This window comes from Vipera ursinii (assembly GCF_947247035.1).
Source record: "Vipera ursinii genome assembly, chromosome: 1".
Taxonomy (NCBI): Eukaryota; Metazoa; Chordata; class Lepidosauria; order Squamata; family Viperidae; genus Vipera; species Vipera ursinii.
The window spans coordinates 338,387,853-338,403,050 of NC_139512.1; positions in this window are offsets into that span (position 1 = coordinate 338,387,853).

Here is a 15,198-nt window from a genome sequence, read left to right on the forward strand (position 1 = left end):
CTTGACTTTTAATTTTTTAAGAAAAAAAGCCCTAAACATGCTTAATATAGGTTGTAAATCTCTGCCACTCAAACAGCATTGAAAATCACACCCTGGCTGAACCTGTCATCAAACACAGAATACAAGGATTGATAGGGGCTATGAAGATCACAAAACCCAGCCCTCTGCTCAGTGCAGAAATAAATGTCTTAATAGCAATCCTAATAGATAAACATCAAATATGCAATGAATATTTTCCTTATGTCCAACCAAGATCTATTGATAATGTTGATACTAGCCATTATGTTTTCTTTGGCTCAATGTGCAAACATCCTGTTTGGTATGAATGAATAACGTTTCAATAGAAGAAAATTATCTGTAGCTCAGAGTTGAACTGCAACATTCTTGATGCTCTCTGAGCTTGATTGTTTGTTTGCAGATGTTTCATTACGTGATCCTGGCTACACTCCAACCATCATAAATATGTATTACTTGTCAAGTGCCCAAACTTTGATCACATGGCCATGGGGTTGCTGTGATGGATGTAAGTACAAAGACAGGTTGTAAATCACTTTTTTCAGAGCCATTGTAACTTCAAACAATTGCTAAATGAATGGCTGCAAGTCAAAGATCACCTGTGTATTTAAGATGTAACTCACAAAAAGTTATTATACCTTTTAATACAAATCTGCTAGTTACAAAAGTTGCTATGTAGGATCCTGATTTATTTATTTTTTTGCCATTGTGGCTCCTAAGATACTTTACCAACTCAACCAGTTGAGGTTAAATCAATAACATATATGCATTTATAAATTAGATTTACATCCTCACTGAATGATTCAGGACCAATTACTTCCTCAAGTTCACAAGCTTATTGGGGAAAAATTTGAAGAAGTGTATGTTGCCTTGAGCTCCTGAAACGAAAACAAATGTGATGTAAGCAAGTAAATTACTGTACAAAAATCCTAGTGATGTAATTAGCATTTGTGAGATAGGCTGGGCTTGAAATAGTGATTGGCCTAAAATCACTCTGAACTTCCATGGCTAAAGATGGACTGTTCCCGTATAATAACCACTGTACCATATTGGCTCTCTTTTAAAGCAATACCCATTTAACATCATCTGTGAACCAACCCACTTGTTTTTAAGAATCTTGGCTGAAAGTCTTATATTTCAAACAAATTTTTCCCTACACAAAAAAAGACCACCTCTATCAAACAGACATCAGTTCCCATGACTAATGGCTTTAACACTGGTTTACATCAGAGTTCAGATTGGCAAAATTCTTCACATCTTTAGGGATGGCATTTATGTCCCCCCCCCAAAAAAAAAAATCTGAAAAACCAGTTGGCTCTGTTTTCTAATCTCCTATTTAGTTTCTTTTCTTTCTCTTTGTTCATACTTTATTTTCATAAACCAATAATAAGCTTTTTGGATGTACTTGGATGCTTTTAAATGTTAATATTTAATTGTGGCAAGTACTTGTCAAGTAAGCCTCATTGTTGTATTTTGTATACATTTAGGATACCTAGTGTTACACTTAAGAACTTGGAAGTGATTAACTGCTAAGCCTAATGGATGTTTACTTTAGAAATTTATCATCATGTGCAATGAAACGTCTGCCAAGTCAATATTGTTTTGCACCATTTGATATTTATTTGTGGCAAAAAATTATTCAAAGTTTCCAGAGCATAACGCAGCACATGATAGAGTAATCTAAACAGTATGGGGGGAAAATAGTATACCATATGTATTCATGAATAAATAAAATATCCACAGATAAGCCAAACCTCGAATTTTAATGAAAATACCATGGAAAAAATATGCCACGTATAGATAAGCCAGTTATGACGATTAAAATATATAAAATTTTGAGGGTCAGCTTATTTATGGATAGGCTTATCTGTGAGTATATACAGGTACTTTTAAAAAGTCTTACTATATTCACAGAAATCTCAGAGTTGATCTACATGGAAACCCGTTTTGCAATTTTTAGTCAATAAAGAGATGTTTTGATTTTGGGATTTGATATTTTTTGATTATGGAGATATGTATTTGTCTAATCTGAAAGCAGAGAATGTTCTATTATAGATTTTTTATTATAGAAATATCTAGCAATATGTGTATTTTAGAGTTGATAATATGATGTACTTATGAAATATGTTTTATCAGATTGAGATTATGATATATACTGTTACTGTTGTTTGTTTGATATGTATATCTATATATTTAGTTTTAGTATCTTTTTTCTTTTGTTAAAGTAAAACAAGAGTATATTTTATTTTATAACTATCCGTATTGAAAAAGTTGGAAGTTTAACATTTATGTTGTTATTCTTTGTTTTCTTATGTGACATTTTAAATATTCCCTGTTGTTCCCCTCTCCCACCTTTCCTCTCTTATTGTAATTTTCTATTTTAACCTTTTATTTTCTGAAATTTATTAAACTTTTAAACAAAAAAGAAATCTCATAGCTGAAATTAAAACACAAATTATTAGTAGCAAAATCAAAAATTCTTAAAATGACTCCTAGGAAATTCCTAGAAATTTCAAGGATAAGATGTCCGTTGTTAAAAAGTGACATTTAAAAACTACTTTTAAATTATTATATTGTATTATGATAACCACAGTGATCCTTTAATAAGGTTGGAATATTATGATCATTCAGATTGTAATCCTGAAGTCATTTACCCTAGAAAAAAGTCCACTGAACTAGAATGAGCTAGATATAATTCTGCATAAGAAGGAAAATGAATCCAACCATTCCTAGAAATGGATCACAGGATTGCAAAAAGTACTACAGGTAAACCTCGACTTACAATCATTCATTTAGTGACTGTTCAACTGCACTGGAAAAAGTGACACACAACTATTTCACACAACTATTGCAGCATCCTGATGGTCACATGATCAAAATTCAGACACTTGGCAAATGGCCTGTATTTATGACAGTTGCATTGTCTCAGGGTCATGTGATCACCATTTGTAATCTTCCCAGCTGGCTTCCAACAAGCAAAACCAATGGGGGAAGCCAGCTTTGCTTAACAACCACATCATTCACTTAATAACTGTAGCGATTTGCTAAATAACTGGCAAAAAAAATTATAAAATGGGGTGCAACTCAGTTAACAACTGTATTGCTTAGCAAAAGAAATATTGGGTTGAATTACGGTCATAGAAGACTACCTCTGTGTGTGTGTGTGTGAATGGGAAAGATTTGTGGAAATTGTTCTATAATACACTTTTTGTCAATATCCTTTTTTTAAAAAAAATTGGGTGTTGGAACCAGATACCCCATATAAATACAGTCTTTTGAAGTAACTGAGATAAATCCACTGAAATGAAGTGAAAATGGGATGCTTGCGCATTGAGCCTTAGGCTTCTCTTTTTCAAAGAATATTTGGCTCTCTCCTTGCCTGAAGGATGTGAACTACTTGTTATGGGGATTAAGAGAAATCTCAGCAAATACGTTCAGCCTCTGACTCATTGCCCAGATTCAAACTGCACTGCAAATTTTGACATTGTTAAGCCATGTAAAACCCTTACAATCAGCATTATTTTCAGGGAAACAGCCACTTTGTATTGTATTTTTCTTGTTATAATTATCATTTGGGCCTCTTTGAGAATTCTTCTCCCACATTTTATGGGTGGGCTAATTGCCGATGAGCTACATGCTTTTTGTTTCTAATTTATTCCCCACCACCTAGTCAGCAACTTAGGTGAAAAAATGTATAGAAAGAAATATAAAATGTATTTAAAAATTATCAAGGTGGTTTACAGACACAGAAGTAATACCCACTGGCTACCTTCACCTAATTTGTTAAAGTCCAATGTCAGGTTAACAGTACCTAACTGCTGTGTTTACACAACATCCTGTCCCAGAATTAATAAACCATAGGTGACTTTTTGATTAATGTGATTTTATTTATTGACATGGCTGAGTTTTGTTTTACCATTTGTGTAATATTGGTTATATCCTGACCATTATTTTTCCTTGCTATCTCAGACTTCATTTTGTTTCAGAATTTGTGTATGATTGTAATAAAATATGTATCTTATCAGTAATTTAATATGATGGTCTGGTTCAGACAACTTGCTAAGGCAGTAGATTGGTTCCTACAATAGGCTGAATCATAATCCCACTGACCTAGTTCTAACTTAGCATGCAAAACCAGCGGACAAGTCAGAAGGGATGCATATTTAAGAGCATCTGTGCATGCTGGTTCTGTTCTTTGGCATTCTAATTAGCCATGCACAGAACTTCATTTTACTGTATGTTCTGAATCAGGGAAGAAAATACAGGTACTGTATTCCTTATTTAGCGACTCTCATACAGTGACCATTTGCAGTTATGACAGTGATGTAAATGTAATTTTTGCAGTCAGTCCATGCATTTACAATCTTTACAGATCTGGAAAGCCAAGGTAAGCTGAAGTAAAATCATAAGCACAGTTGCTGTTTCAGTTAGTGACCACTTTGCTTAACAATTAAGTTCCTAGTCCCAATTGTGGTTGTTAAAAAGGACAACCGCCACTAAATACCATTTGGTTTGGAATATTCCTGAGCCTGAAGTAGAGGACAGACGTGCATACAGTTATCTTCTGTGCAATTTATAAATACTTTGAAGAGCCAACTGTTAATCGATAACAACATCCAAATGGCTTTTTTCACTTTAACAAGGATGATTTTAAAAAAAAACCTGTTGGGGTAGTAAGAGTGATTTTTTTCCTGTGGAAAAGGTTGTGAACTCAGCTGAGCTTTCATCTGAAAACTAAGTCCTCAGTAAATACGTCAATTCTCCTAAGCACATTTTTGCATATGTCTTTGATGGCTAGATCTTCAGGTTCCAGCAAAGATCTGTCTAGCCTTGACCTAAATTTCTTGTAGGCGCCTTAAGAACCTAAGAACACCTGGGCTTATTTTCTTCAAAGTGCACATGATGATCTACTGTATAATTATCAGATTTCATGTTAAAAGTAGATGGAATGTGGAAGCAAGGATCAGATAATCATATATAAAATTACATTCCTAATTACTATACTGCCTTAAGGGTGTCATCACTATATATATACAACTTTTTCAGAGAGATGTTTCCATTCATTAGGGAATTTGGGAAACGGAGAGCTATAGGTATCATATAAAGACTTAAAACGTTAGCAGTACAAGAAGCCAAAATTTATACTACGCTATGAATTATATTATTATTATTATTATTATTATTATTATTATTATTATTATTATTATTATTATTATTATTATTATTATTATTATATTTATTGGATTTATATACCGCCCTTCTCCCGAAGGACTCGGGGCGGTGTACAGAGCAATTAAAACACAATATTTATTTATTTATTTATTTATTTGTTTTTATAAACCGCCCTTCTCCCGAGGGACTCGGGGCGGTGTATAGAATAAGGTAGGCATACAGAATGAACAATAGTGAAAACAAACAATAGTAAAATACAAACTGGGACCCCAGATTAGAGCTATCAGGCCAGGCCGGACTGCTTGAACAGATAAGTTTTTAATTCGCGCCGGAAGGTGCGGAGGTCGGGGGCCATCCGGATTTCGGTTGGTAAGCTGTTCCAGAGGGCTGGCGCACCCACTGAGAATGCCCTCCCCCTGGGGGCCACCAGCCGACATTCCTTGAGCGGTGGCACCCTGAGGAGGCCCTCTCTGTGGGAGCGCACAGGACGGTGGGGTGCTGACATTTGCAGAAGGTGCTCCCGTAGGTAGTCCGGACCCATGCCATGTAGGGCTTTGTAAGTCATTGTTAGCACCTTGAACTTCACACGGAAGGCAACTGGAAGCCAGTGCAGTGCACGGAGGAGAGGTGTGATATGGGAGTATCGGGAGGCTCCCAAGAGTGTCCGTGCCGCTGCACTTTGCACCAGTTGAAGCTTCCGAGTGGATCTCAAGGGCAGCCCCAAGTAGAGAGCGTTACAGTAGTCTAGGCGAGAGGTCACAAGAGCATGGGTGACTGTACGTAAGGCATCCAGGTCCAGATAAGGCCGTAATTGGCGAACTAGTCGAACCCGGGAGAAGGCCCCCTTGGTCACAGCTCCTATGTGATCTTCCAGGGAGAGCTGCGAGTCAAGGAGGACACCCAGGTTGCGGGCCCTATCAACAGGGGGTAGTAACTTGTCCCCGATGTTAAGGGATGGGATGTTCTGAGTATCCTGGCTTGCCGGTACGTACAGCCATTCAGTCTTGTCCGGGTTCAGTTGAAGCCTGTTCCTCCCCATCCATTCCCGGACCGCTTTCAGGCAGCGAGACATCACGTCGAGGGCATCACTGATGTTGTTTGGAGTTGAGATGAAAAGCTGGGTGTCATCAGCATACTGATGGTACCCTACTCCAAAGCTGCAAATGATCTCGCCCAGCGGTTTCATGTAGATGTTGAACAGGAGAGGCGAGAGGACCGACCCCTGAGGGACTCCGCAAGCGAGAGGCCTCGGGGTCGACCTCTGTCCCCCTGCCAACACCGACTGCGAGCGACCCTGGAGAAAGGAGGAGAACCAACGCAGAACCGTGCCTCCCACTCCCAGTCCCCTGAGGCATCGCAGCAAGATACCATGGTCGATGGTATCGAAAGCCGCCGAGAGGTCTAATAAGACTAGGACAGAGGAATGGCCCCTGTCCCGGGCTCTCCAGAGATCATTTATCAGAGCGACCAATGCCGTCTCCGTGCTGTAGCCCGGCCTGAAGCCCGATTGGTACGGGTCTAGATAAACCTCTTCATCCAGGATCTGAGGGAGTTGGTGCGCCACCACGCTCTCAACAACCTTCGCAAGGAAGCAAAGATTGGAGACTGGACGAAAGTTATTCAATGAGGATGGGTCCAAGGTGGGCTTCTTGAGGAGAGGCCTCACCACCGCCTCCTTCAAGGCGGTGGGGAAGTGACCCTCACTCAGAGAAGCGGAGATGACCGCCAGGAACCAGCCTCGTGTCCCCTCTCGAGCTGCATATGCCAGCCAGGAAGGGCACGGGTCCAGTAAACATGTGGAGGAGCTCAACCTCCTCATAATCCTCATAATAATAATAATAATAATAATCCTCATAATATACAATATACACTATACAAAGTTAAATTAAATTAAATTAAATTCGCCCTAATCCCAATCCCTCAGTCCAGGCCGGCAAGCTCAAATAACCAAGTTTTCAGGTTGCAGTGAAAGGAGCGAAGGTCGGGAGCCATCCGGAGCTCAACAGGGAGTTGGTTCAATAGGGTAGGCGCGCCCACAGAGAATGCTCTCCCCCTGGGGGCTGCCAGTTGGCATTTCCTGACCGACTGCACCCTGAGGAGGCCCTCTCTGTGGGAGCACACAGGACGATGGGAGGTTGACGCCGGCAGAAGGTGCTCCCGTAAATAATCCGGACCCATGCCATTTAGGGCTTTATAGGTCATCACCAGCACCTTGAATCTCACCCGGAAGACAACTGGAAGCCAATGCAGCTCGTGGAGCAGAGGTGTTACATGGGAGTATCGGGAGACCCCCATCACAACTCGCGCGGCTGCATTCTGCACCAGTTGGAGCCTCCGAGTGGACTTCAAGGGCAGCCCCATGTAGAGAGCATTGCAGTAGTCAATCCGATAGGTCGCGAGCACATGAGTGACTGTACATAGGGCATCTCGGTCCAAATAGGGCCGCAACTGGCGCACCAGGCGAACCTGGGCAAAAGCCCCCCTGGTCACAGCTCCTATATGATCTTCTAAACTGAGCTGTGAGTCAAGGAGGACACCCAAGTTGCAAGCCCTGTCTACGGGGGGTAACACCTCACCCCCCATAGTTAAAGATGGAATAGAGTGGATAACCCGAGATGCCGGTATGTACAGCCACTTGGTCTTGTCAGGATTTAGACGAAGCCTGTTCCTCCCCATCCAGACCCTCACCGCCTCCAGGCAACGGGACATCACGGCGAGGGCATCACTGGGTTGATTTGGGGTGGAAATAAAAAGCTGGGTATCATCAGCATAGTAATGATACCCCACCCCAAAACCATGAATGATCTCACCCAGCGGCTTCATATAGATGTTGAACAGGAAGGGCGAGAGGACCGACCCCTGAGGGACTCCACAAATGAGAGGCCTCGAGGCCGACCTCTGCCCTCCTGCCAACACCGACTGCGAATGACCCAGGAGGTAGGAGGAGAACCACTATAAAACAGTGCCACCCACTCCCAACCCCCTGAGGCGCCGCAGTAAGATACCATGGTCGATGGTATCAAAAGCCGCTGAGAGGTCTAATAGGACTAGGACAGAGGAATAACCCCTGTCCCGAGCCCACCAGAGATCATTCACCAGCATGACCAATGCCGTTTCCGTGCTGTACCCAGACCTAAAACCCGATTGGTAGGGGTCCAGCTAATCCACTTCCTCCAGGAACAGAGGGAGCTGATGTGCCACCACACTGTCAACAACCTTCGCTAGAAAGTGAAGGTTGGAGACCGGACGATAGTTGTTCAAAATAGCCGGGTCCAGGGCAGTCTTCTTGAGGAGGGACCTCACCACCACCTCCTTCAAGGCAGCAGGGAAGCTACCCTCCCTCAAAGAAGCAGTTATTACCGCCTGGAGCCAGCCTCGTGTCCCCTCCCGAGCTGCATATACCAGCCAGGAGGGGCATGGGTCCAATAAACACATGGTGGATCCTGTCCACTTCTTCCGGAGTCACAGGGTCGAATTCTTCCCAAATAACATTCCCAAGACCGCTCATCTCCCCCCGTCAGACTCCGCCCAGTCGGAGTCCACACCGGCCCGAATCTGAGCGATTTTGTCCACCAGATGTTGACTAAACTCCTCAGCACGACCCTGCAGGGGCTCCTCCCTCACCTCCTGATTAAGCGAGTCACCCTAAACAGGGTGGCCGGGCGATTATCTGCGGACGCGATGAGGGCAGTGAAGTAATTAGACTTCGCTGCCTCCATCGCTGCGAGATAAGACCTCGTAAAGGTTCTTAACTGAAATCGGTCAGACTCAGACCGGCTGGATCTCCAACAGCTCTCTAGGCTCCGTCTCCGACGCTTCATCTCCCGGAGCTCCATGGAAAACCATGGAGCCCGCCGGGATCTGCACCGGGACAAGGGCCACATGGGAACAACGTGGTCAAGTGCCTCAGTGGCTGCCCTTTCCCAGGCTTCCACTAAGGTATCGACCGGGCTGTGAGTGAAGATGGCAGGTACACATCCAAGCGCCACCTGGAACCGTTCAGGGTCCATTAGGCGCCTGGGGCGGAACCACCTAGTCGGTTCCATAACCCTGCGACGGGGGGTGGCAAAACAGAAGGCCAGCCACAGGAGATGATGATCAGTCCATGACAGGGGTGTAATAACTGGAAATCCCCCTCCCAGATCATCAAGCCACCGTGCAGATAAAAAAAATAAGATTGAACGTGTGACCCCCCCCCATGAGTCGGGCCCTGAATTACTTGGGTCAGGTCCATGGCTGTCATGGAGGCCATAAACTCCCAAGCCAACCCCGATGAACCTCCCAGGGACGGCATAAGTCTGGGGAACTCAACCGCCAACCCAGAGAGGATGTCGAGGAGCTTGAGCAGGGCTGCTGCTACGCAGGTAGGTGAGAGATACACCAGCAACAAACCCAACTGAGCTCCAGGGCCACATCTCAGGAGGAGTGACTCACACCCAAATATCTGAACAACGGTAGCCTCCCGCAGACACAAGGTCTCCCTTACAACCACTGCAACACCCCCGCCCCTTCCCTGAGCCCGAGGCTGGTGAAGCACATGGAAACCTGGTGGGCAAAGTTCAGACAGAGGGACACCTCCCTCTGGACCCAACCAGGTCTCCGTAATGCAAGCCAGATCTGCACGTTCCTCTTCAACCAACTCTCGAATAAGAGGAGCCTTATTAACTACTGATATGGCATTAAAGTACACCAGCCTGAGCTCAGGGGCCTGCTCATCCCCGCTCCCAGAAACACGGGTCAAATCCAGGGGGTCGGAGCACGCCACCGCTTGAAGATAGCGGGAGCGTGCTCCCGAATATTGATACGGCCCCCCCGTACAGCAACCTGTTGCCATTCCCAATCATCGTGGGGATCCGCAACCCCACCCCCCACTCCAGAGATCCGGAGGCGCCCAACCCAAGCCCCAACCCACTGCAACCTCTCACAAGCCTGGACTGAACATCAGTTGGTGGAAGCCCCCCAAATTCCAACCCAAACCGCAATCCAACCCTCCCCCCTAACCCCTTATAAAATTTAGCTAAAAACAGATCAGGGGCCTCTTCCTAGAAATAAACTGGAGACCCCAATCCATGCCTAACCATCTCTTAGGGTCCCAACAATTGGGCCCATCATCAAGAGAAGAAGTAGAAAAGAAGGCGGGTTGCACCCAGGAAGGGGGGGCACCCCTGAGGGCGCACAAGTCCGTGCCAGAATAACGTAGGCGAGCCATAAATAGTTATGTGAGATCAGCAGAAGGCAGTGAGATGTTGAGTGAAGATGAGTAGCAGATGGAAAATCTAAGCCGCCCTCTCACAGCGACTCTTCACCCCGGGTCCTTCTGAGTCTTTGGGGGGCCAAGGGAGACAGCATGCAGAAGTCCATCTCCATATAGGCGAAAAGTGAGCCCAGCCCCAGCCAATGCCATGCCGACAGTCATGCGACCGAGACACCTCACCGCAGAGGGGAGGGTCATGGAAGCCATAACTCCAGGACGCGATTGGAAGGCTAATGCTGGCCAAAAACAGGCCAGTACGCCGCCCAACCAGCCACGAACCTGGCAGGCCGCCAAAACTGCCTCAGGTCCCTTGAAGGCAGCAAGTCTTAACCAGCATAGGAATCAACCACCCGGGTCTCCTCTTCACCGGTCTCCGATGGCTGCTTTGAAACAGGTGGGGAGTAGGTAGAAGTCTCCCACTGATCTTCCGCCAGGTCCTAATCTTGGTCTGGCTGGCCACTCGGGACATGGGCGACGTGTGGGAGTCCTCCTAGACTCACAGCTTTCCCTAGAAGACCATATAATAGCTGTGACTAGGGGGGCCTTCTCCCAGGTTCGCCTGGTGCGCCAGTTGCAGCCCTATCTAGACCGGGATGCCCTACGTACGGTCACTCACGCGCTCGTGACCTCTTGTCTTGACTATTGCAACACTCTCTACATGGGGCTACCCTTGAAGACCACTCGGAGGCTCCAACTGGTACAGAATGCAGCCGCGAGAGTTGTGTTGGGAGTTTCCCGACACTCCCATGTGACACCTCTGCTCTGCGAGCTGCATTGGCTTCCAGTTGTCTTCCGGGTGAGATTCAAGGTGTTAGTAATGACCTACAAAGCCCTACATGGCATGGGTCCGGAATACCTTGGGGAGCACCTGCGGCCGGCGTCAACTTCCCTCCGCCCAGTACGCTCCCACAGAGAGGGCCTCCTCAGGGTGCCACCGGTCAAAGAATGCCGACTGGTGGCCCCCAGGGGGAGGGCGTTCTCTGTGGGCGCGCCGGATTTATGGAACCATCTTCCGGTCGAGCTCTGGATGGCGCCTGATCTCCGCTTCTTCCGGCGCGATCTTAAAACCTACCTCTTTGAACAAGCTGGCCTGGCCTGATGGGATGGGGTCGGGTTTTATAAACTGATCTTAACCTTTTAATCTGTATTAATTTATTACGGGCATTGCTATTTAATTACTTTTTAATTTTTGTATCTGGCTTTTTATTATGTATTGCCCTGTTCACTGCCCTGAGTCCTTCGGGAGAAGGGCGGTATACAAATTAAATAAATAAATAAATAAATAAATAAATAAATAAATAAAGATGGCCCGCGCCGCCCGGCAGTCCACAGCAAGGACCGTCGTGCAAGAACTCCACGCTGGAACAACCACAGTACTCCAACTCACCCCCGCCACGGTTCTTCCAGCCACTCCAAGCCGCGACTCTATCCGCCCTGAAAATTAGCTGATCGGGGTGTTTCAAGCTGCGGCAGCTCAAGCCACAACCGCAGCCACGGACTCTCAGCACGATTTCCAGCCGCATTTCGCTGACATGGAGGGTTATACGCATGTTCAGACATGACTTGAGATAGACAAAAAATGGTACTACTTTTTCCTTTTGCATCTTTATGGCAATGCCATACCTATTTAAAATTTTAGTGTAGATCCACTTCAATTTTACATTAAGAATGCCAGGAAAGACTTCAAAAGAGCATTTAGGTTCATACAATGGACTGATTTCCTTTTCTGTCTTGGAAGGGTAAATAGAATGGCCCCAAAGTCAGGGAGAAAGAAAGGAGTTAAAAAGTTTAAAAGGTTCTTTGTTATCTGTGTTAGCAGACAGTTTCTCTAGATTTTCCCAAATGGAATCCAATTCTGGCCTGTTCATTGCTATGCATTCTTCTCCACTTAATTTTGAAGACTTAATGCCTTCTTAAGCAACTGCCCTTCCCAAATACCTGTCTCAGTCTGTACCAACATTTAATCCAGTTGCTGAATCGTTTGTGTAGTATCTTATACCGTAATAAACTAACCAAATGGACTAACATTCAATAATATAATAAGTAAATGCATTAAAAAGTAACTCAGTTTAAAGTGAGTAACTGCAGCCATGAGGTCCCGAACTGATCTGTGTGAGATTGTATCCTTCACTGGCGATGCTCGTTGTGACCTGACAGCCTTGCCTTCTAGAGCAGTGTTTCTCAGCCTCAAAAACGTTAAGTTGTGTGGATTTCAACTCCCAGAATTCCCCAGCAAGAACATTGCTTTAGACCAGGGGTGTCAAACTGGCAGCCTGCAGGCTGGATGTGTCATGTGCACACCACGCCCACACCAGCTCCGCAAAAGCAAAAAACATTGTGATATGTCATGATACATCATGTGACATGATTGAGTTTGACACCCGTGGTTTAGAGTTCTTGCATTCTCTGCTTGGCTCAGTATTTAAATTCTTCTTTATCACCTCCCTTTTTCATTCATTTGTTCTGGTTTTCCCCCCTCTTTTCCTCCTTTCCAACTTCCTTTCTATTCATGCTTTTAAAATGGCCTCCTTACTCCTATTTCGCAACCAAATATTTATCAACTGATGTTTCTTAATACAGTAACCTTTGTTTTCTCAGATCCATTCCTAGTTTAGGTCTCAACTCTTTTTTCTTCCTGGCAATATTAGAATGATGCTCAATCATCCTGACAGAGGATCTTGCTGATTTGTACAACCAGCTCTACCAGACAGGTAGCATTTGTCTTATGACAAGAAAAAAAATATGGAAGGATGGCAGCAAGTATTATGACCTTATAAAAGATATGACTGCAATATTATCAAGCTCCAGCTGTGAGATGACATTCAGATGTGTATCAGTTATAAGTTTCCTGAAGTAAGTAGGGTAAGCATGCTATTCGTTTCCAGATACAGGCAGTTCTCAATTTACGACCACAATTGGGATCAGAATTTCCATTGCTAAGCAAGGCAGTTGTTAAGTGAGTCTGCTCAATTTTACAATCATTTTTGTCACAGTTACCAAACAAATCACTGTAGTTATTAAATGGATTACATGGTCATTAAGTAAATCTGGCCTCCCCCGTTGACTTTGATTTTTGGAAGCTGACTGGGAAGGTGGCAAATGGTGATCATCTGACTCTCGGATGCTGCAAACATCTTAAATATATGAACAATTGCCAAACACCCAAATCTTGATCATGTGACCCTGAGGATGCTGCAATAGTCATAAATGTGAGGACAAGTTCTTTTCAGTGCAGTTGTAACTTTGAATGGCTACTTGAAGTCAAAACCTGGAGACCTTGCTTTTCCTTGCCATTTGAAACACAAACTTTTTCTGTGTTTTCTGGAATGGCCCATTTATTTGATCTCTTTGTTCTCTCATTTACTTTTCTTAACCTTTTATATTATCTATCAAGTCTGCTTGTTTTGGAAACTCCCTGCTGCCCTTTGGTTTACTTGGCCTATTGGATGACAAGCAACTTCCTTGAAAGCTCTCTCTCTCTCTCACACACACACACACACACTCTGATTTATGTATAAATTTTATCTCCCCTTTATGTTCCTGCTAGTTTGGTGCAAAGGCTATGGCATTGTGTCAGATCAGAACAGAGCAAAATGTCAGCAAATGCATGGGTCAGAAACTCAGGTGGAGAATTGCATTTCCGTGGCAGAAAGTTAAAACAAAATCTCAGTTATAGTCTTCTTTTCTGGCCAGCTGCTGCTAGAAGCATGGCAACCTTGGGAGAGGGGCGGTATATAAATCCAAATAAATAAATAAATAAATAAATAAATATATACAAACTTTGTTGGAATCATTTGGTTTTTTTAAAAAAAAAATTGCTGTGCATGTGGGCGTGAGTAGATATATACATATGTGTAACTGTTTTATCCTCAATCTGACAGCAACAATTATGAATACATACATAGAGCTCTGTGTTATTATTAATTATTATTATTAATTGAATTTTTATACCGCCCTTCTCCCGAAGGACTCAGGGTGGTGAACAGGGCATATAAATAGAAGTACAAAAGTTAAAAAGGATTAAATTGTTGCCCAAATTAAAACAATCAAAATATAAAAAACATTAAAACCCTAACATTTCCCCCATCAGGCCAGGCCAGCTTGTTCGAATAAATGGGTCTTTAACCCGCGCCGGAAGGAGTGAAGATCCGGTGCCATCCGGAGCTCAACCGGCAGTTGATTCCATAAAGCCGGGGCGCCCACAGAGAAGGCCCTCCCCCTGGGGGCCACCAGCCGGCATTCTCTGACCGGAGGCACCCTGAGGAGGCCCTCTCTGTGGGAACGCACAGGGCGGAGGGGAGTTGACGCCGGCAGCAGGTGGTCCCCGAGGTGTTGTGCCATGTCTCAGGATCAGTTACCAAGTTTGGATACATCGAACCATCTTTTTGGTTGAACTGCTTGGATATTTTGTGCTTGTGTAATCTCTGCCCAGATATTCAGAGAGGGAGCAGAGGTGAGAAGGTAGGGAGAAGGCCATGGGTACTAGGGTGGCCCCTTCTCCTTTTTCCACTGATGGAAAATCAGAATGCTTGATTTTTCAAGTGTATCAGCTTGCCTGACATGGCCAGTGTGCCTTTGTTTGGCAATCTTGGCTTCTAGATCTAGACTGGTCTAGGACTTCTTTGTGATTTTTGCAGTTCATGGGATGTGTAGAACTCTTTGAGATAGCAGCTGATAAAAACTGAGCCACTCTCTTGTAAGGGTTAATTCTGATCCTCCAAAAGAAGGGATTCAGCATCTGGCTCAAAATGGAATGA